Consider the following 21,879-nt stretch of genomic DNA (forward strand, 5'->3'; position numbering starts at 1 on the left):
TGTTGTATGGAAACCAATTTGACAATAAATTTCATATATTAAAAAAAAGGAAAAGAAAAAATAAATATTAAATGTAAAAAAATAAAAAAAAATTAAAAAAAAAGAAATGAGCCAGTTTATCTGGCTTTATTTTTAGTAAAATATATCCAATCATGGGCCATTTGTGCTCTTTCCACATCTTTCCAGATGATCTTATCATTCATTTGTTCCAAGTGCTAGAACATGTTTCTGCCTCCCTATTATTTCCATGCCTTGGTACTCTGGCTCACCAGCTACATTTCAAGCCATACTGTTTGGGTTATCAACCTTGGTATTCTTGGATTGTTTATTTTCTGAAGTTTTGGCTCACACCCAGATCCAGACAAGTCATTCTTCTTCTATAGATTTGGCTTTAGAGATCAAGAATGTGAGACATTTTTGAACACTGAAGACCTATCCTAAATGAAGACCACAAAATCTGTATGCCTACTTTAGTATTTAATATGAGTAAACTTAAAGAAGTTCCACAGTATTTCTAAGAAGTCAGCTGCAGCACAAATTGTTTTGCTTTTGTTGCTTTCAAAATTTTCTGTCTCTGTCTTTCAACAGTTTGGGCTGTCCAGCTGTGGATGTCTTATGTCATCCTCTATGGTGTCTGTTGATTTTCTTAGATGTGTACATTAATGTTTTCTTCAAATTTAGAAAGTTTTCCATCATCATTTCTTCAAATATTTCTGTGCCCTTCTCCTTCTCCTCTTCCAATCTATCCACTATGGGTGTGTTGCCATGCTTCCTGGTGTCCCATAGTTTCTGAGAAACTATTCAGCTTAATTATTTCCCTGTTCTTCAGATTGCATAACTGCTTCTTGTCTGTCCTCAAGTTTACATTATTCCTTTGCCAGCTGAAATCTGCTGTTGATCCCCTATAGTGATTTTTTTTTAATTTAAGGTATTGAACTTTTCAACTTTAGAATTTTCATTTGGTTCTTTTTAACATAATTTTTGTCCCTTGCTGATATCATTAATTTCTTGAGTCACTGTCAACAAACTTTCCTTTAAATCTTAAACACGGTTTTATTTGAATATATTTATAGGATTTTGTATTACACTAGTACTATATTATTTGTACTTTGAACATATTTATAATAGATGCTTTCGTTTCCTGCTAAGCCTAACATCTGGGCTTCCTCTGAACAGTTTTTCAAAAACAAACACAGATTTAGCTTTAAAAAAAGTGATTTTTAGCTAAAAAAAAAAAAAGAAGTGATTTTAGAGATAACTAAATAAGCATAAAGTCATCTATCCTAAGAACTGAGATACAGGAATAGTGTGTTCGTAGGGAAAAAAAATTTTTTTAACCATTTTAGGGATTTTTTTTTCTCAGCACATTTTTATGTATTCAGTTTCCTTTTGTGTACCATTGAAAGAATCAGAAGAAATAGAAAATCTTTAATCTCCTCTCCACAAAACTGTTCCTGTGACGCCTTCTACTTTTTTGCCATTCTGTGCTGTGAACCATGCTATGATTAAATATACAGATTTGTATATATCCACAGTTTCTAGATACCTTATTTTGGATCAGGCAAACATATAATTGAAAATAAGAAACAAACTAAAAAATATAAAATGTGTAATGTGTAGATATACAAATGCTTTATATATTATAAATAATTAAGAATAAGCCATGTGTTTTGTTTTCTTCTCTGGAACTTACCTTATTGGACACCTCCTCCATAACAACTCAGGATGTCAGCTCTTCAAATGTGCTTCATTATGTACCGATGAGCATCATTACATTCTGTCCTCAGGTCCACTGCATGCCTTCAGGTACAAAAGATACAGCCTGTCCTCAAAATCATTTTGTCCAAGGCCAAAATTTTTGTGCCTCAGTTCATCTATTTTTTATGGTAAGTCCTCTCCCATGAATTTCTTCATCAATTAATTTCTGAAAAGCTGGTCTTAGAATTTTTTTTCTGAACTCTGAATCTGAGTGGTGGATATCTCCTTTTCAAATTAAAACTCCCCATCACATAGGTCTTATTATATTTTCATATATAAATTTCTTTAACCTCAATTTCTAGGTTGGTACTATAATCGAATAATACCTGAATTTAAAATGGTGAGCACTTTTAAAGCATCCTTTATAAATATCTTAAGAATGTAAATTGAGCTACAGGTATAGACAGGATAAAAGAAGTTTATAAACAATGTGAATTTATTCACTGGCTATAATGAGCACTTAATACATTTGATTATTTTAAATTTAAAAAGCAATTTTGGGGGCGCCTGGGTGGCGCAGTCGGTTGAGCGTCCGACTTCAGCCAGGTCACGATCTCGTGGTCCGAGTTCGAGCCCCGCGTCGGGCTCTGGGCTGATGGCTCAGAGCCTGGAGCCTGTTTCCGATTCTGTGTCTCCCTCTCTCTCTGCCCCTCCCCCGTTCATGCTCTGTCTCTCTCTGTCCCAAAAATAAATAAACATTGAAAAAAAAAATTAAAAAGCAATTTTGGTCACCATTAACATTTTGTGTTTCTTTCCAAGAATTGTTTTCCCTAATGCATATGTATGTGTGTATATATGTATATGCATATTATATGTATATTTATGCTTATATAAATACATTTCTATTTATGTAATTGAGAATAAGAAGATATATATAGTTTTGTATCTTTGCATTTTCATCTGACTTGTGCCTTCAATATTTTACTCATCATTAAATATAAACCAAAACTTGATTTCTACTTAATATGTAACAGTTCATATATGCAGCACATTAGTCAAACATTTCCACATTGTTCACTATTAGTTTTATTTTTCCTTTGGAAATTTTTTTTGCATAAATATCACTCTGATGAACAACCTTTAAAACAAACTTTAGCTTGTATCCCTGATTATTTCTAGCATTACTTCCAGGGAAAAGTCTTGATTAGGTAGTTAAGGCTAAATAAAGGTTTCTGATGCATAATTCAAATGTGGTCAGGTAATATTTCGTACTCCCAAAAAATATTATGCAGAGACTCGTCCTTCTCCTAGTTTTCCAAAGTGTTTGGTTTTTACATAATAAACAAACAAGAACAATAAAACAGCTCTACATACTGTTTACTTGGATTAATAGTTTTCTCAGATCAACTCTGTATTCTCCACAAAAAAGCATGAGCCCAAGAGGTGAAGAAATTAAAGCTCAGATTATTAGTATCGCTTTCCAAAAAAGCATTTAAAATTCTCTGCTATTTGTGTTTATATTAGGAAACATCCTTTTTAAATGTCAGTGAGCATGCTTTCCAAATGCATTTCCTTAAGCTTCCTTATTAATATTTCTCATCTTATTTTAATAAAACATATCTAATCAAGATGTTTTATATTTAATCTAAATATTGTGTATAAATCAAAATATATTAATCATGTGCATGCAATCAAAACACTAGAAATTGTAGAGCTACATAACTTGATTTATTGAGATATGTCAGCCACCAAAAGTAGCAAGTAATGAGGTGAGTACAAATAATTTATGCTGGGTAAATTCTAATCATATTTCTTAAAAATTATTGTGTAGGTAAATGAACATGCACAACTATGATGAACTAATCTCTCTGATCAGAACAGTCTCAGAGGTGTTTAAGATACTGATATTTTTATCTAAAAAATATTTATAGTCCTTCTTTAAGAAAACCTATTTTAAATATTGACTCATTTCCAAAGGGAAAAAACAAGGAAATCATCAAGTGAGATTATTTCCATTATAATTCTATTTTGCTGATAAAATGGCAAGAGACATATTAAGCTTAACAAATACCATAAAATAAGATATGCTTTTTGACTATATAGAGATTTTTTTAGGTCTTACCTTTTTTTCTTGGGTAGCAATGGGGCTTCATTTTGGGGGACCAATTTCTAACTCCAGAGTTGTATACATATATTTCTAACCACAGAGTAATATAGTGTATATGTGCATATATATTACACATTATGGACACTTAATATAATATGTAATATATCTATACTGCATATATTTTATGACACATATATATATATATATATATATATATATCTTATGAAACTTAAAGTGGTAAAAAAAAAAAGGAAATGTTGGTTGAAGGCAAATTATCTTGCATTTCATAATAGCATCTAATTTAAAATCCTTACTTTGGGTGGTGCTTGCGTGGCTCAGTCTGTTAAGTGTCCAACTTTGGCTCAGGTCACGAACTCATGGTTTGTAAGTTCGAGCCCCACATTGGGCTTTCTGCTGTCAACATGGAGCCCCCTTTGAATCTTCTGTCCTCCTGTCCCTTTGCCCCTCTCCCATTGGTTCTCTCTCTCTCTCTCTCCCTCAAAATAAATAAATAAATTTAAAAAATATATAGAAATAAAATCCTTACTTTGGGGCCTAAATCAATATTTTGAGTTTTAATTGACACTAAATAATATATTCTTCAGCATGGTAATATGAGCAGATTCAAATTTAATATTGTATTTCCTAGAAAGCACATATTATTCACTTTTATGAGTATGTCTGTGAAAAATAAGAAAAGTTGTGTGATTATTTAGAAATGAAACCAAAATGAATGTGACTCATATCAAAGCATGCCAATAAATTTTTTACTTTTTTAAATTCATGGTTCCCATGTGAGGTGATTAAGGTAGAATTCAAAAGACATATGTTCTATTTTTTTAACTTGTAAAATATTATCTGACTTAAAAGATGGCGTAAAAGTAATAAGAACATTTATAAACATTTATAAAATGATTTCAGCTAATGTTATTGTGCCTCTATGTATTAAAGGAGAGTGTATGTAATGAAGCTGTGATATGTATCTTTTTATATTTTTGGTTTTCAAGGTGAATATAAGGCACATAGGAGAAAGACTGATGTGGTAAATGTGCATTATTTTAAGGATCATAAATTTCATTATCCTCATTTTCTGCCTCTTCTCAATCACACATATCTTTTCTGCTGTTATGATTAATTTTGCAGAAACACACAAGATTGACAGTGAATTAACCACAGTTGTAGGTTTTTCAGTTACACAAAGAAGAAACCAGACAGTACTTAAACACTCCAACAATACATCAGACAGACAAAAAAGCCAAAGCTTATATTAACTACTTTGGTATCAAGTTGATGAAGTAAAAAAAAAAAAAATCATTAATTGGTTGAATTTTTCAATTATTTGTTAATTATCTTTCCTTTTGCTTACTTTGTAATATTTTTAAAGGAATAATTTTATAATATGGCTGTGTAATCAAATAATATGCATCTTTTGAGTGTTCATAATGACAATATTAATGTTACAACAGTAAATAAATGTAAAAGCATGTCAGGTTTTGTGTAGCAATAACTTTTCACACATTGTATACATGTCACAGTTCTCCAAAATGCTGTGAAATTAGGTAAAAATTAACTTATGAAAAATATATAAGACATAAAGATGTTTACTTAATTTAGGTAGAGTGAGCCTAATAGACATAATGGAAAACTCAGAAAATCTCAGAGACATGACAATGGACACTGCCTTTCATGAGGAAATACTTCATTCTAAAATTGTTGTTTCCTTACCAGTTACCAGATTACATATACTTTATATGAGATAAACAGGAGGAAAGCAAGAACAATGAAATATACGAGGCTTTTTATAATTGTATGTTAAACTGAGTGATAGTAACCACAAACAATTTTAGAGAAGTGGAAAATTTTTATGGATTGAAGTCAGTGGCGACATCTTTGTGGAGCAGAGAGGCATTTGATTTTGTAGAACATATGGTGATTTGCATAAGTAAAGATCAGGGAAGTACTGTATCAGTAAATGTACAAAATAATTAATGGGTACATAAGAAGTCAGTGAAGGAACTAGTTTGGGACATATGAGCTGTGGAGTAGAGAAAATAAAGATCAATAGGCACATAATGGGATTAAAGGTGTACTCATGAAGTAATACATCTGCAGATAAAAAGTACCTTTATATTATGTGTAACTGATTTGATCTTCAAAGACAACTTCAAGGCAGTGGGAATATGTAATTTTACTCTAGTGCCTTAAATACATTTATTTTAAAGGTTGGTCAAAGCAATGTTTATTCTCTTGAGTTCTATCTCTCTCTGCTCCTCTCCAAGGTGATGTGGAATATTGACTTCTCTGTGCTATTAACAGCAGAAGAGAAAGAGTACCTGAAAACCTCACAGAGTCTTTGTTGCCTGATCTCTGCTGTGGAGTCACTGGTCTGATCTACTCTGTGAACTGGTAACCACTAAGACATAAATGGTCTTGATCACAAGCCCTTTCCAGGGGTTTTCTGCTGAATCTGTGAATATTGAAATCTGTGGACTTGTAACTTTACACAGGACTAATGCAATCCATGGCTGATTGGGTCTTGCTTTAGTTGTCACATGTTCTAGGCATTAGCCAGCTCTTTCCCATGTTGTAGGCAGTCACTGCTTCTGGTCTCCTAGCCTAGGCTCCTTCATACAATCCTTGTCTTAGCTGGCCTCATCCACTTCTGGTGGTTTTAATTTCTGCTATTTTCTGTATTATTAATTGGAAGCATTTGGGAAACTTTGGGTCTTATTCATGCCAAAGAATTTGATGGTGATTCCTAAAAATGATTTAGTAGTTGCCTTCACTCTACATAATGATTCTATACTGCCAAATTAACTTTGAGATAACTATAAAGAACCTATCCCAGGTCACCATTAAGAATGAAATGTTATTTCTTCATAGATTCAAATTACACTGAGGCAAAATTTTCATGTTCTCTGTATTCCCTTCATTTCACCTAAAACTTTCCTTCAACCAAAAGCAAGAGAGTGGAGAGACAAAACACATCAATCTGTCTTTACTAGTTCTCTCTTTGTTTTTTCCCCCACAGTTCCTTTGGTGAGAATGGGCACAATAGCTCCCTCCCAGTTCCCGTATTCTGAGGAACTTTCTTGTATTAATTTCATGTTAGGTCATCAAAGTTGACCCTAATATACTAATCACAATTAGTGATTAAATTCATCTTTCAGGTAAAAACTTTAAAGATCATGTCTTGCTTCATAGTTCTATTTATAAAGTTAGTGCTGTGTTAATTACTTTTTATTACTTCTTTTTATTTCCAGTTTAACAATTCTACTGGCTTCTCTACCTCCCTCCATTTCTCTCTCCCTGATTCTAAAGCAGACAGACATCTTTAATTAATGGCAAAAATATGTACACAAAATATGGAAGATAAAAACACAATGATATATTTAAAATATTATTCAAGTTGCAAGATATTATTGTTAGGGTAAACTAGGTAGAAGATATGCAAGATTTCTTATTCCCTGCAAATTGTATGTGTATCTACAATGATCTTAGAATAAACCATCTCAGGACACCTGGGTGGCTCAGTCAGTTAAGCATCTGACTTCAACTCAGGTCATGATTTCAGTTTGTGAGTTTGAGCCCCACATCAGGCTTGCAGCTGTCAGCACAGAGCTTGCTTTGGATCCTCTGTCTCCCTCTTTCTCTGCCCCTCCTCCACTTCCTCTTCATATATATATGTATATATGTACATGTATATATGTATATGTATATATATGTGTACATATATGTGTATGTACATATGTATATACGTATATGTATATGTATATATGTATATGTATGTATGTATGTATATGTATATACATGTATATGTACATATATACATATATGTATATGTATGTATGTGTATATATGTACATATATGTATATATACATATATGTATATACATATATATATGTACATATATATACATATATGTGTGTGTGTGTATACACACATACCATCTCAATTGATACAGAAAAAGTATTTAACAAAATTTAACATCCTTTCATAATAAAAAACACTCAATAGACTAGGAATAGAAGACAACTAGGTCAATATAATAAAAGCCATACATGAAAAGCTGAAGAACTTTAATGCTGAAGAACTGAAAGCTTTTATATAAGGCAAGGATAAGATAAGGATGCCCACTGTCACTGCTTCTATTCAATACAGTTCTACAAGTTCTATCCTGAGCAATTTGGCAAGAAAAAGAAATAAAAGACATCAAAATTGGAAGGAAAGATATACAATTATCTCTGTTTGCAGAGTATTGTAGGTATTATATGTTGAAACCCTTAAAGATTTCACCAAAAAAAAAAAACTGGCAGAACAAATGAATTCAGTGAAGTAGTAAAGTAGCAGGACTCAAAATCAACACAAAAAACTAGTTGCATTTCTATACACCAAGAATAAACAATTTCAAAAAAAATTTAAAAAACAGCTCAATTCAGAATAGTATCAAAAAGAATAAATACTTATGAATTTATCAAGGAGGTAAAAGACTTGCACAGTGATAACCACCAAACATTGCTAAAAGAGACTGAAGACACAAATAAATGGAAACATATCTCATGTTCACGGATTGGAAGACTTAATATTGCTAAGATGGCAATACTACTAAAACAATCTGCAAATTCAATACAATCCCTATCAAAATCCCAATGATGATTTTTTTCAGAAATAAAAACTCCTACCATAAAATTCATATGGAATCTCAAGTGATCCTGCATGGCCTAAACTATCTTAAAAAAGAACAAACCTGGAGGGCCCACGCTTCTTGATTTCAAAACTTACTACAAAACTATAGTAACCAAAACAGTGTGGTACTGGCATAAACATATACATAATTACCAATAGAACAGAATAGAAAACCCAGAAATAAACTCTCAAATATACAGTGAAATGAGTTTTGACAAGGATGCTAAGACCATTCAATGAGGAAAGGACAGTTTTTTCAATAAATGGTTCTGGGAATACTGGATATCCACATGCAAAAGAATGAAGCAGTACTCTTATCTAACAACACATACAAAAATAAACTCCAAGTGGGTCAAAGACATATATATAAGACCTAAAACTATAAACTCTTAGAAGAAAATATAGGGCAAAATTTCATGAGATTGGTATTGGCATTGCTTTCTTGGATATGACATAAAAGGCACAAGCATTAAAATAAAATAGATTGAACTTTATGAAAAAATTTTTTAATTATGCATTAAAATACACTATCTACAAAATAAAAAGGCAGACCCCACAAGGGTAAAAAATATTTGCAAATCGTATATTTGGTAAAGGATTAATATCCAGGATATAGAGAACTACCAAAACTCAGCAATACCAAAAACCAACCAACCAACCAAACAAACAAACAAAAAACAGATCACTCTATTAAAAAAATGGCAAAGAAATTGAATAAAAACTTCTCAAAAGAGGCCGATAAGCACAACAATAGGATGTTCAACACCACTGAATATAAGGAAATGCAAGTCAAAACTAGAATGAGATGAGAGAGGAGGGGAAGATGGCAGCATAGGAGGACGCTGGGCTCACCGCGCGTCCTGCTGATCACTTAGATTCCACCTACACCTGCCTAAATAACCCAGAAAACCGCCAGAGGATTAGCAGAACGGAGCCGCCAGAGCCAAGCACAGACGAGAGGCCCACGGAAGAGGGTAGGAAGGGCGGAGAGGCGGTGCGCGCTCCACAGACTGGCGGGAGGGAGCCAGGGCGGAGGGCGCCTCGCCGGCCAAGCAGAGTCCCCGAGTCTGGCTGGCAAAAGCGGAGGGGCCTGACGGACTGTGTTCCGACAGCAAGCGCGACTTAGCGTCTGGGAGGTCATAAGTTAACAGCTCTGCTCAGAAAGTGGGAAGGCTGGAGGACAAAGGGAGGGAGAGCTGCTGAGCCCCCTGACAACAGAGCTCAGTTTGGTGGGGAACAAAGGCGCTCGCCAGCGCCATCTCCCCCGCCCATCCCCCAGCCAAAATCCCAAAGGGAACCGGTTCCTGGGGGGGAAATTGCTCGCTCCGCGCAAACACCCAACTCTGTGCTTCTGTGGAGCCAAACCTCCAGCAGCAGATCTGACTCCCTCCTGCTGCAACAGGGCCCCTCCTGAAGTGGATCACCTAAGGAGAAGCGAGCTAAGCCCACCCCGCCTGCCCCCGTGCACCTTGCCTACCCACCCCAGCTAATATGCCAGATCCCCAGCATCACAAGCCTGGCAGTGTGCAAGTAGCCCAGACGGGCCACGCCACCCCACAGTGAATCCCACCGCTAGGAGAGGGGAAGAGAAGGCACACACCAGTCTGACTGTGGCCCCAGCGGTGGGCTGGGGGCAGACATCAGGTCAGACTGCGGCCCTGCCCACCAACTCCAGTTATACACCACAGCACAGGGGAAGTGCCCTGCAGGTCCTCACCACACCAGGGACTATCCAAAATGACCAAGCAGAAGAACTCCCCTCAGAAGAATCTCCAGGAAATAACAACAGCTAATGAGCTGATCAAAAAGGATTTAAATAATATAACAGAAAGTGAATTTAGAATAATAGTCATAAAATTAATCGCTGGGCTTGAAAACAGTATAGAGGACAGCAGAGAATCTCTTGCTACAGAGATCAAGGGACTAAGGAACAGTCACGAGGAGCTGAAAAACGCTTTAAATGAAATGCAAAACAAAATGGAAACCACCACGGCTCGGATGGAAGAGGCAGAGGAGAGAATAGGTGAGCTAGAAGATAAAGTTATGGAAAAAGAGGAAGCTGAGAAAAAGAGAGATAAAAAAATCCAGGAGTATGAGGGGAAAATTAGAGAACTAAGTGATACACTAAAAAGAAATAATATATGCATAATTGGTATCCCAGAGGAGGAAGAGAGAGGGAAAGGTGCTGAAGGGGTACTTGAAGAAATCATAGCTGAGAACTTCCCTGAACTGGGGAAGGAAAAAGGCATTGAAATCCAAGAGGCACAGAGAACTCCCTTCAGACGTAACTTGAATCGATCTTCTGCACGACATGTCATAGTGAAACTGGCAAAATACAAGGATAAAGAGAAAATTCTGAAAGCAGCAAGGGGTAAACGTGCCCTCACATATAAAGGGAGACCTATAAGACTCGTGACTGATTTCTCTTTTGAAACTTGGCAGGCCAGAAAGAATTGGCACGAGATTTTCAGGGTGCTAGACAGAAAAAATATGCAGCCGAGAATCCTTTATCCAGCAAGTCTGTCATTTAGAATAGAAGGAGAGATAAAACTCTTCCCAAACAAACAAAAACTGAAGGAATTTGTCACCACTAAACCAGCCCTACAAGAGATCCTAAGGGGGACCCTGTGAGACAAAGTCCCAGAGACATCACTACAAGCATAAAACATACAAACATCACAATGACTCTAAACCCGTATCTTTCTATAATAACACTGAATGTAAATGGATTAAATGCACCAACCAAAAGACATAGGGTATCAGAATGGATAAAAAAACAAGACCCATCGATTTGCTGTCTACAAGAGACTCATTTTAGACCGGAGGACACCTTTAGATTGAGAGTGAGGGGATGGAGAACTAGTTATCATGTGACTGGAAGCCAAAAGAAAGCTGGAGTAGCCATACTTATATCAGACAAACTAGACTTTAAATTAAAGGCTGTAACAAGAGATGAAGAAGGGCATTATATAATAGTTACAGGGTCTATCCATCAGGAAGAGCTAACAATTATAAATGTCTATGCACCGAATACCGGAGCCCCCAAATATATAAAACAATTACTCATAACATAAGCAACCTTATTGATAAGAATGTGGTAATTGCAGGGGACTTTAACACCCCACTTACAGAAATGGATAGATCATCTAGACACACGGTCAATAAAGAAACAAGGGCCCTGAATGAGACATTGGATCAGATGGACTTGACAGATATATTTAGAACTCTGCATCCCAAAGCAACAGAATATACTTTCTTCTCGAGTGCACATGGAACATTCTCCAAGATAGATCATATACTGGGTCACAAAACAGCCCTTCATAAGTTTACAAGAATTGAAATTATACCATGCATACTTTCAGACCACAATGCTATGAAGCTTGAAATCAACCACAGAAAAAATTCTGGAAAACCTCCAAAAGCATGGAGCTTACAAAACACCCTACTAACGAATGAGTGGGTCAACCAGGCAATTAGAGAAGAAATTAAAAAATACATGGAAACAAACGAAAATAAAAATACAACAATCCAAACACTTTGGGACACAGCGAAGGCAGTCCTGAGAGGAAAATACATTGCCATCCAGGCCTATCTCAGGAAACAAGAAAAATCTCAAATACAAAATCTAACAGCACACCTAAAGGAACTAGAAGCAGAACAGCAAAGGCAGCCTAAACCCAGCAGAAGAAGAGAAATCATAAAGATCAGAGCAGAAATAAACAATATAGAATCTAAAAAAACTGTAGAGCAGATCAACGAAACCAAGAGTTGGTTTTTTGAAAAAATAAACAAAATTGACAAACCTCTAGCCAGGCTTCTCAAAAAGAAAAGGGAGATGACCCAAATAGATAAAATCATGAATGAAAATGGAATTATTACAACCAATCCCTCAGAGATACAAACAATTATCAGGGAATACTATGAAAACTTATATGCCAACAAATTGGACAACCTGGAAGAAATGGACAAATTCCTGAACACCCACACTCTTCCAAAACTCAATCAGGAGGAAATAGAAAGCTTGAACAGACCCATAACCAGCGAAGAAATTGAATCGGTTATCAAAAATCTCCCAACAAATAAGAGTCCAGGACCAGATGGCTTCCCAGGGGAGTTCTACCAGACGTTTAAAGCAGAGATAATACCTATCCTTCTCAAGCTATTCCAAGAAATAGAAAGGGAAGGAAAACTTCCAGACTCATTCTATGAAGCCAGTATTACTTTGATTCCTAAACCAGACAGAGACCCAGTAAAAAAAGAGAACTACAGGCCAATATCCCTGATGAATATGGATGCAAAAATTCTCAATAAGATACTAGCAAATCGAATTCAATGGCATATAAAAAGAATTATCCACCATGATCAAGTGGGATTCATTCCTGGGATGCAGGGCTGGTTCAACATTCGCAAATCAATCAACGTGATACATCACATTAACAAAAAAAAAGAGAAGAACCATATGATCCTGTCAATCGATGCAGAAAAGGCCTTTGACAAAATCCAGCACCCTTTCTTAATAAAAACCCTTGAGAAAGTCGGGATAGAAGGAACATACTTAAAGATCATAAAAGCCATTTATGAAAAGCCCACAGCTAACATCATCCTCAACGGGGAAAAACTGAGAGCTTTTTCCCTGAGATCAGGAACACGACAGGGATCCCCACTCTCACCGCTGTTGTTTAACATAGTGCTGGAAGTTCTAGCATCAGCAATCAGACAACAAAAGGAAATCAAAGGCATCAAAATTGGCAAAGATGAAGTCAAACTTTCGCTTTTTGCAGATGACATGATATTATACATGGAAAATCCGATAGACTCCACCAAAAGTCTGCTAGAACTGATACAGGAATTCAGCAAAGTTGCAGGATACAAAATCAATGTACAGAAATCAGTTGCATTCTTATACACTAACAATGAAGCAACAGAAAGACAAATAAAGAAACTGATCCCGTTCACAACTGCACCAAGAAGCATAAAATACCTAGGAATAAATCTAACCAAAGATGTAAAGGATCTGTATGCTGAAAACTATAGAAAGCTTATGAAGGAAATTGAAGAAGATTTAAAGAAATGGAAAGACATTCCCTGCTCATGGATTGGAAAAATAAATATTGTCAAAATGTCAATACTACCCAAAGCTATCTACACATTCAATGCAATCCCAATCAAAATTGCACCAGCATTCTTCTCGAAACTAGAACAAGCCATCCTAAAATTCATATGGAACCACAAAAGGCCCCGAATAGCCAAAGGAATTTTGAAGAAGAAGACCAAAGCAGGAGGCATCACAATCCCAGACTTTAGCCTCTACTACAAAGCTGTCATCATCAAGACAGCATGGTATTGGCACCAAAACAGACACATAGACCAATGGAATAGAATAGAAACCCCAGAACTAGACCCACAAACGTATGGCCAACTCATCTTTGACAAAGCAGGAAAGAACATCCAATGGAAAAAAGACAGCCTCTTTAACAAATGGTGCTGGGAGAACTGGACAGCAACATGCAGAAGGTTGAAACTAGACCACTTTCTCACACCATTCACAAAAATAAACTCAAAATGGATAAAGGACCTAAATGTGAGACAGGAAACCATCAAAACCTTAGAGGAGAAAGCAGGAAAAGACCTCTCTGAACTCAGCTGTAGCAATCTCTTACTTGACACATCCCCAAAGGCAAGGGAATTAAAAGCAAAAGTGAATTACTGGGACCTTATGAAGATAAAAAGCTTCTGCACAGCAAAGGAAACAACCAACAAAACTAAAAGGCAATCAACGGAATGGGAAAAGATATTCGCAAATGACATATCGGACAAAGGGCTAGTATCTAAAATCTATAAAGAGCTCACCAAACTCCACACCCGAAAAACAAATAACCCAGTGAAGAAATGGGCAGAAAACATGAATAGACACTTCTCTAAAGAAGACATCCAGATGGCCAACAGGCACACGAAAAGATGTTCAGCGTCGCTCCTCATCAGGGAAATACAAATCAAAACCACACTCAGGTATCACCTCACGCCAGTCAGAGTGGCCAAAATGAACAAATCAGGAGACTATAGATGCTGGAGAGGATGTGGAGAAACGGGAACCCTCTTGCACTGTTAGTGGGAATGCAAATTGGTGCAGCCGCTCTGGAAAGCAGTGTGGAGGTTCCTCAGAAAATTAAAAATAGACCTACCCTATGACCCAGCAATAGCACTACTAGGAATTTATCCAAGGGATACAGGAGCACTGATGCATAGGGCCACTTGTACCCCAATGTTCATAGCAGCACTCTCAACAATAGCCAAATTATGGAAAGAGCCTAAATGTCCATCAACTGATGAATGGATAAAGAAATTGTGGTTTATATACACAATGGAATATTACGTGGCAATGAGAAAAAATGAAATATGGCCTTTTGTAGCAATGTGGATGGAACTGGAGAGTGTGATGCTAAGTGAAATAAGCCATACAGAGAAAGACAAATACCATATGTTTTCACTTTTATGTGGATCCTGAGAAACTTAACGGAGACCCATGGGGGAGGGGAAGGAAAAAAAAAAAAGAGGTTAGAGTGGGAGAGAGCCAAAGCATAAGAGACTGTTAAAAACTGAGAACAAAGTGAGGGTTGATGGGGGGTGGGAGGGAGGGGAGGGTGGGTGATGGGTATTGAGGAGGGCACCTTTTGGGATGAGCACTGGGTGTTATATGGAAACCAATTGGTCAATAAATTTCATATATATATATATATATATATATATATATATATATGAAAGTTTAGACTGTCCATGGTGTTCAAAGGAGACATGATTCTCCTCAGTGTCTCAGGGGAAAGTGAGGTGGGAGCTCAAGGGAAGCACGGTTTGAGCCCCTCCACTCTCGTCTCTGCTGTCATTAAGATTTTGTGTGTGAAATATATCTCACTGCTGAAAGAAAGGTTGAAAACTCCGTGATGAATGATATCTCAAGATCCTGTCAGGTCAAGGTTCTCTGGGAAAAAAAGACCAATTGGAAGAAAAATGTTACAGAGAAATCTGGTAAAAATGAAGATGTTAGAGAAATAACACGAGTGATTCTTACATGGAGATATTCTCTGGATATTCATAAAAAGAAAAGTTCTGTACTAATTAATAAGGTAATAGAAATTTTGGTAGCAAACTTCAATAGGGTCATTTGTCATAAGAGAAACAAAGGACAGTAGAACAGATCACCCTAGAATAGTTAATCTGATTAATTTTGCAAAGAAACTTTTATTTGAATATTAGCTGGTTGTTTTGTAGAAATTTGAATTAGCTCACTTGGTGAAAAAGTATGTTTACCATGAGTATTCTGGCATTTGCATTATAGTGTTATAAACTTTCTATAAATGGAAAATTAGAATATTTTCACTAAATCATTCACTTTTTCATGAAGTTATTAATATTTTCTACAAATATTTGTTGTGTGGTTACTATGGGCTACATGCTCTTCCCCATTCTGGGGAGGTAGCAGTGCAAAAAACAAAGTCCCTGTTTTCATTTAACCTGTATTCTTATGAAGGAAGATAAATAATAAGCAAATAAATGCATAATGTGTCTCATAAAAAAAAAAACTAGAATGAGATTATTACCTCACACCCAATAAGATGGTTCCTGGGAAAACAAACAAAAAAAAAACCAAAACAAAGAACAACAAATATTGGTGAGGATGTGTAGAAATTGAAACCCCTGTGCACTGTTGGTAGGATGTACAATGGTACAACCACTGTGGAAAACAGTATGGTAGTTCCTCAAGAATTAAAATAGAATAGCCATATGATTCAGCATTTCCACCTTAGGGTATGTACCAAATAGAGTTGAAAGTGGGATCTCAAAGAGATATATGTATACTTGTGTTTATAGGACCATTATTCACAAAAGCTAAAATGTGGAAGCAACCCACGTGTCCATTGGTGGATGGTTCTATAAGAGAATGCTATATATATACATACATATTACATATATATATATATATATATACACATACATATTACATATATATACACATGTATATACACATAATACATATATATGTACACATATATATGTATATATGTATATGTACACATATGTGTGTATATACATACATGTGTATATGTATGGAATGGAATATTATTCCACAATGGAATATTATTCCACAGTGGAATATTATTCAGCTTTGAAAATGAAGAATGTTCTGCAATATGTTACAATATGGATGAAACTTGAGGACATAACGCTAAGGGAAATAAGCCAGTCACAAAAAGGCAAACACTATATGATTCCACTATATGAGGTACTTAAGAGTAGTCAGAATCATAGAGACAGAAAATAAAAGGGTCGTTTCCAGAGACTAGGGAGAGGAGAAATAGGGAGTTATTGTTTAATGGTACAGAGGTTCAATTTTATAAGGTAAAAATACTATGGAAATGGGTGGTGGTGTTGGTAGCACAACACTGTGAATGCATAGTACCATTGACTGTACACTTAAAAATGGTCAAGATGGTGGTGGGGGGCGCGCCTGGGTGGTTCAGTTGGTTAGGTGCTGACTCTTGATTTAGGCTCAGGTTATGATCCCACAGTTCATGGGTTCAGGGGTTTGAGCCCGCGATGGGCTCTGTGTTGACAGTGCAGAGGCTGCTTGGGATTCTCTCTCTCCCTCTCTCTGTCTTTCCCTTGCTCTCTCTCATGTGCTCTCTCTCTCTCTCTCTCTTTCAAAATAAATAAACATTTTAAAAAATGGTCAAGATGGTATATTTTAGGTGATGTGTGTGTTTACAACAAAAAAAAGTTTGTCTGGAATATCTTCTACACAAAGCAACATGAATAAACCTCACAAACTTACTGCTTAGTAAATTAAGCAAGCCAGCAACACATGAAGATTCCAATTATATAATGATCAAAGTAGGCAATGTAAACTATTGTATTTAAAAATTACTGTGTCTATTGTAAAACAATAAAGAAATGTAAGGAAAAATGATTATAAATATTGTAAGTGAGATCACTTCTTGGGTACAAAGAAGATAGTTAGGAAGAAGAATGAGATCACCTTCATGGATGCTGGCAATGTCACTTTTGTTTTATTTTTTTTATCTGATCGGTACTACCATTGGTGGTTGCTTTATAATTTACTGCTCAGCTGTATGGACAGTTCAATTTTCTTCGATTTTTCTGTATGTGTGTTTGTCCTGGGTGGTCTCTTGTAAGTTCACCATCACTTTACGCTCTTCCAGAATTTATCAATGAGAAGTAATCTAACAAGATTTGTACACGAGGAAGAAAGAGGTGTCTCAGGCAGATACCGATATTAAGTTCACAGTTGGTTATCTGGATAACTGTTCACTTTTGTGGCCCAAACCACAAAATTTGTGAAGACTTCCCAAAGACCCTTGTAAATTGCAGCAACTTTTTAGAGAGTTATTAAGAGCCACCTGTCTTCATACCACTGGCTGAAATTGTTGGTAAGTGACTCCTCTCACCTTTGCTATTTTTGTAATATATAGTCTTCTACATTCTTGAAGAAACCTTGACTGATCTATATCTGTGTCTGTATCTGTACTGTCCATAGCTACATATATCAGGGTATTTATAAATTATATTTCATATTAAAGTATATGGAAATATTTGTAGCATGTTTTCTTTTTGAAAATCTTGACAATTACTGGGAGAGTGAAAAAGAATAATTCACAGCCATGTGATCTTCTATATGGGCTTTCTTGTTATATTTTAATTATTTTTATGTATGTATAAATGTACATATGTATATATTTTTACTTAATTGTTTTAGTGTTAACTGGACAGACTGAATCTGAAATTCACTGATGCTTATTGCATTTAAAATGCCTCTTTATATCTCTAAAAGACAAGGATAGCATGAATAACTGTGACCATGAAAATGTTAAAGCATAGATTCCTGAGATGGTTCTTCCAGGGAAGGTATTTAATAGTGTGACACAAAAGGCACCATTACATTCATGTTTCTTGCAAGGGAAAATCTATTTTTAACCAAGACCTAATTGAGATGTATAGGATGGAAAGTAATCACTCCACTGTTTCATCATCAGAAAAACTATGGAAGAACACAGAAGTGAGGTAACATGCAGAGGCAGCTACTGAAAGCAGGGTGGAGCTCAGGGGGTGTTATGGGTGTGTCATTGTCACTGAAGAAGCACAGAGGTGGACATTCTCATCACTGCATCTGAAGCAGAGGAAATCTCTAGGAAGAGCTAAAGAAAATTATACAAATAAATTAACAATGGCTATATATTAAAAGCTTGATCTTTGAATTCAGAATAGGAGGATGTGACTAAAGTGAACTAATAAAAAAGACATGACACAATAAAGGAACCATTTTAATTTTAAAAATGCAGAAAAAAGTCTAGAAACAAGTTTAAGAGACACCAAAAAATGATAGTAGAAAAAGACAATAAACTTACTTTTGGCACCACTGTTTAAGTATTGAATTATGTTGAGAATAAATTATAAAATATAAGAAACTCAGTACATGTGATATTAATGTGTTATATAGCATTAAGCTTAAGATGGGGGGAAAATTGTATATAATTCTCTTATATGTATGCAATAAATCTCAAGTCTTCCTCTACTTTCTATATGAAAGAGAACTTTCATTATATTGCTACAGATCTCTGGGTCCCTAACCCAGAACATTCATCTTATATAGACCAAAGTTTTAAAATACTGTCTCCAAGTTTGAGATATGATTGAAAAATCATCAGGTTACATTTTGAATACCAGAGGTGTATTTTTTAAATTTTTATTTATTTATTTTTTTGACATAGAAGGTAATATAATTTTTTATTTTTTTAATTTTTTTTCAATATATGAAATTTATTGTCAAATTGGTTTCCAACCAGAGGTGTATTTTATAGGACTTTCCAAAGTATGTGTCATCAGAGTAGGTGCTAAAAGGCTCAGCTTACCAAAAATAAATTCCATTTATCTAACTGTGTTAAATTTTTGCTGCTATAATTATTCTTTATACTTAATGCTACGTATTCATAGGAGAACCTATTTAAAAAGCAACTGTATTATTTTGGAAGAAGAATTTGTAAGCCATTAATATCCATTAACATATTTTTCCAGACTATTTTTTTATATTAATTAACTATAGAAACATTAAGGGACCTGAGGAAATAGATGCCAGGTAGGTATGTATTTATGGGGGTTATTGCAAAAAAGGCAAAATTATATCCACCCACCATACAGAGCAGTGCTTGAAAGTCTTGAATAGCTATGGAGCAAAATGGCAAAACAGATGTCATGGAAAGAGATGAACTGAAAAAAGATAAAAGGAAAGAAGAAACAAACACTTGACTAATTTCCCAATTTTTCCTAGGGCTAATTCTTACCTATCACTGTTTTTGGGTACCTCATTCCTTGAGTATTAGTATACAGAGTTATGTGGAATCTGAAAAAAAAATCACCAACAAAATCATAGAGACAGAGCTCATATTTGTGGTTGCCAGAGGTGGGGACAGGGGGATGGGAGAACTGGTTGAAAGTGGTGAATAGGTACAAACTTCCAGTTATAAGATAAATTAATTCTGTGTATGTAATACAGTAAAACATATGACTATAGTTAACAATACTATGTTGTATGTTTGAAAGTTGCTAAGACAGTAGATCTTGAAATTCTTGTCACAAGAAAAAAAACCGTTAACTATGTTAGGTAATCATTTAGCACTATATACCTATATCAAATCATTATGTCATACACCTTAAATTTACACAACATTATATGTCAATTATATTTCAGTAGAGTGGAAAAAAGTAAGATATGTAACACTATCATGTTTTTTAACACCTAACTATCTTAATTCATTTTGATCACCTTTCTACATATGGTGAACACCTGTTACATATTGTCACTTCAAAAAATATAAAGTAGTTCAAAACTTGTTACTTTAAAAAAACAAAGGTATATAGTCTGGTCCTATGAAAAACTCATTAGAAAGAACACGTACCGTAACTTTTTAAAAGTTATTTCTTATGTGAGACTATGTAGTTTAAACAGATTCATTTTGGAAGTCTTTGTTATATTACTAGTGACAAGGGCTGTTATGCAAAAGAATTGAAGGAATTGAAACAACACAAGTCAAATCTTTCACTCAGTGTTTGGTATGCAAGCCAAGTATATAGGGCAAGGTTATATAGATGTCCTGTCTGACTTCTGAAAACTATTTCAAAAGTTTCTCTCTTTCTGATATGTGAAGACTTGAGAATTTGCTGTCCTGGTGCTTTTGACACTAAACTAAGCCAACATTACAGGGAAGTGAACACATCTTTCATCATTGGTTAAGATTAGCTTAAACTGAATCTACAGGGTATCTGTTATAAATACATAACAGGTCATGGCTGAAAAGAGAATAATTTAACCCATTTTACTCACTTTAGGCTGCCCAACTATAATTAATAAAGATATGTTTGCAAGATTTTGGAACAAATATTAGAAAACCAAAACATCTGACTGAGAGTTAAAGCTGTTTAATAAATGAAAGTCCACAATGGGAGCTAAAATAAAAATTGAACTTGGAAAAAATAATATTTAATCTCAGTAGATATTTTCAATTTTATAAAATGAATTAATCAAGCTAATGTCCTTTTTAATGTGTTGGGATTAAATTTACTTTTTTCTTATAATCCTGAAAACAAGATCCTTACTGCTTTCATTAACTTCTAGAATAAATACACTTAGAAGTTTATATGTTGCCATATGATACATATGGCAACACTTATAAAAAGAAGAAAATTATCAAATAATAAAGTTGTACATGAAAAAATATGTATAACAAAAAAATCTCAAAATATCTTACTCATTTGAGGTTAAGAAGATGAACTGATATAAAAGAAAAAAGGGTTTACATTTTGAGTGTCAGAAACAGTAATCATTTTTAAAATTTCTACTTTAGTAATACAGGCATTTGCTTGAGAGCCTTATAACTTGTACTTAAAAATTCTAATCCCATTTAATTTTTATTATAAATCCCCTTGAATTATACCCAAGCTAGTACCTCTGTCAGGCTCCCTTCTTAAATTTCTCACTTGAGGAAACAAGAAAAATAACAACAGAACCCAGTGGTATATACTTTTGGGAAAAACTTGAGTTTTTCTTTCTTTTGAAATGTATTTTTCACACGTTTTACAAAGCCTTGTGAAGTGGCTGTCATTTGAACTGTGTTTCTTTATCCTTTGGTATTGGTGCCTGAAGAAAGAGCTTCAAAAATAAAATGATAAAAAATAAAAGATTCTCCCAAAGATTTGATATCTTTAAATACTCCCAATTCTCTCATGGCTACAAGTCGTAGTTCCAATATGCAGTTGCTGTCTTCTACTCTCACAATTGTCTTTAGGTATTGAGATACTGAATGTAAATGCAAAGTTTCCT

The 21,879-nt window shown here is 35.0% G+C and overlaps 1 long non-coding RNA gene across 1 annotated transcript in view; it reads right to left on the minus strand.

Annotated features, from left to right (window-relative positions):
• Window positions 1–21,879, minus strand: part of LOC125173527 (uncharacterized) — a 104,854-nt gene that overhangs the window by 80,104 nt on the left and 2,871 nt on the right. The window contains exon 2 of the long non-coding RNA XR_007155068.1: window positions 1,694–1,800. This is a non-coding gene — a long non-coding RNA (uncharacterized LOC125173527). The remainder of the gene's footprint in view (window positions 1–1,693; window positions 1,801–21,879) is intronic.

This window comes from Prionailurus viverrinus, chromosome C1 (genome assembly GCF_022837055.1).
Source record: "Prionailurus viverrinus isolate Anna chromosome C1, UM_Priviv_1.0, whole genome shotgun sequence".
Classification (NCBI taxonomy): Eukaryota; Metazoa; Chordata; class Mammalia; order Carnivora; family Felidae; genus Prionailurus; species Prionailurus viverrinus.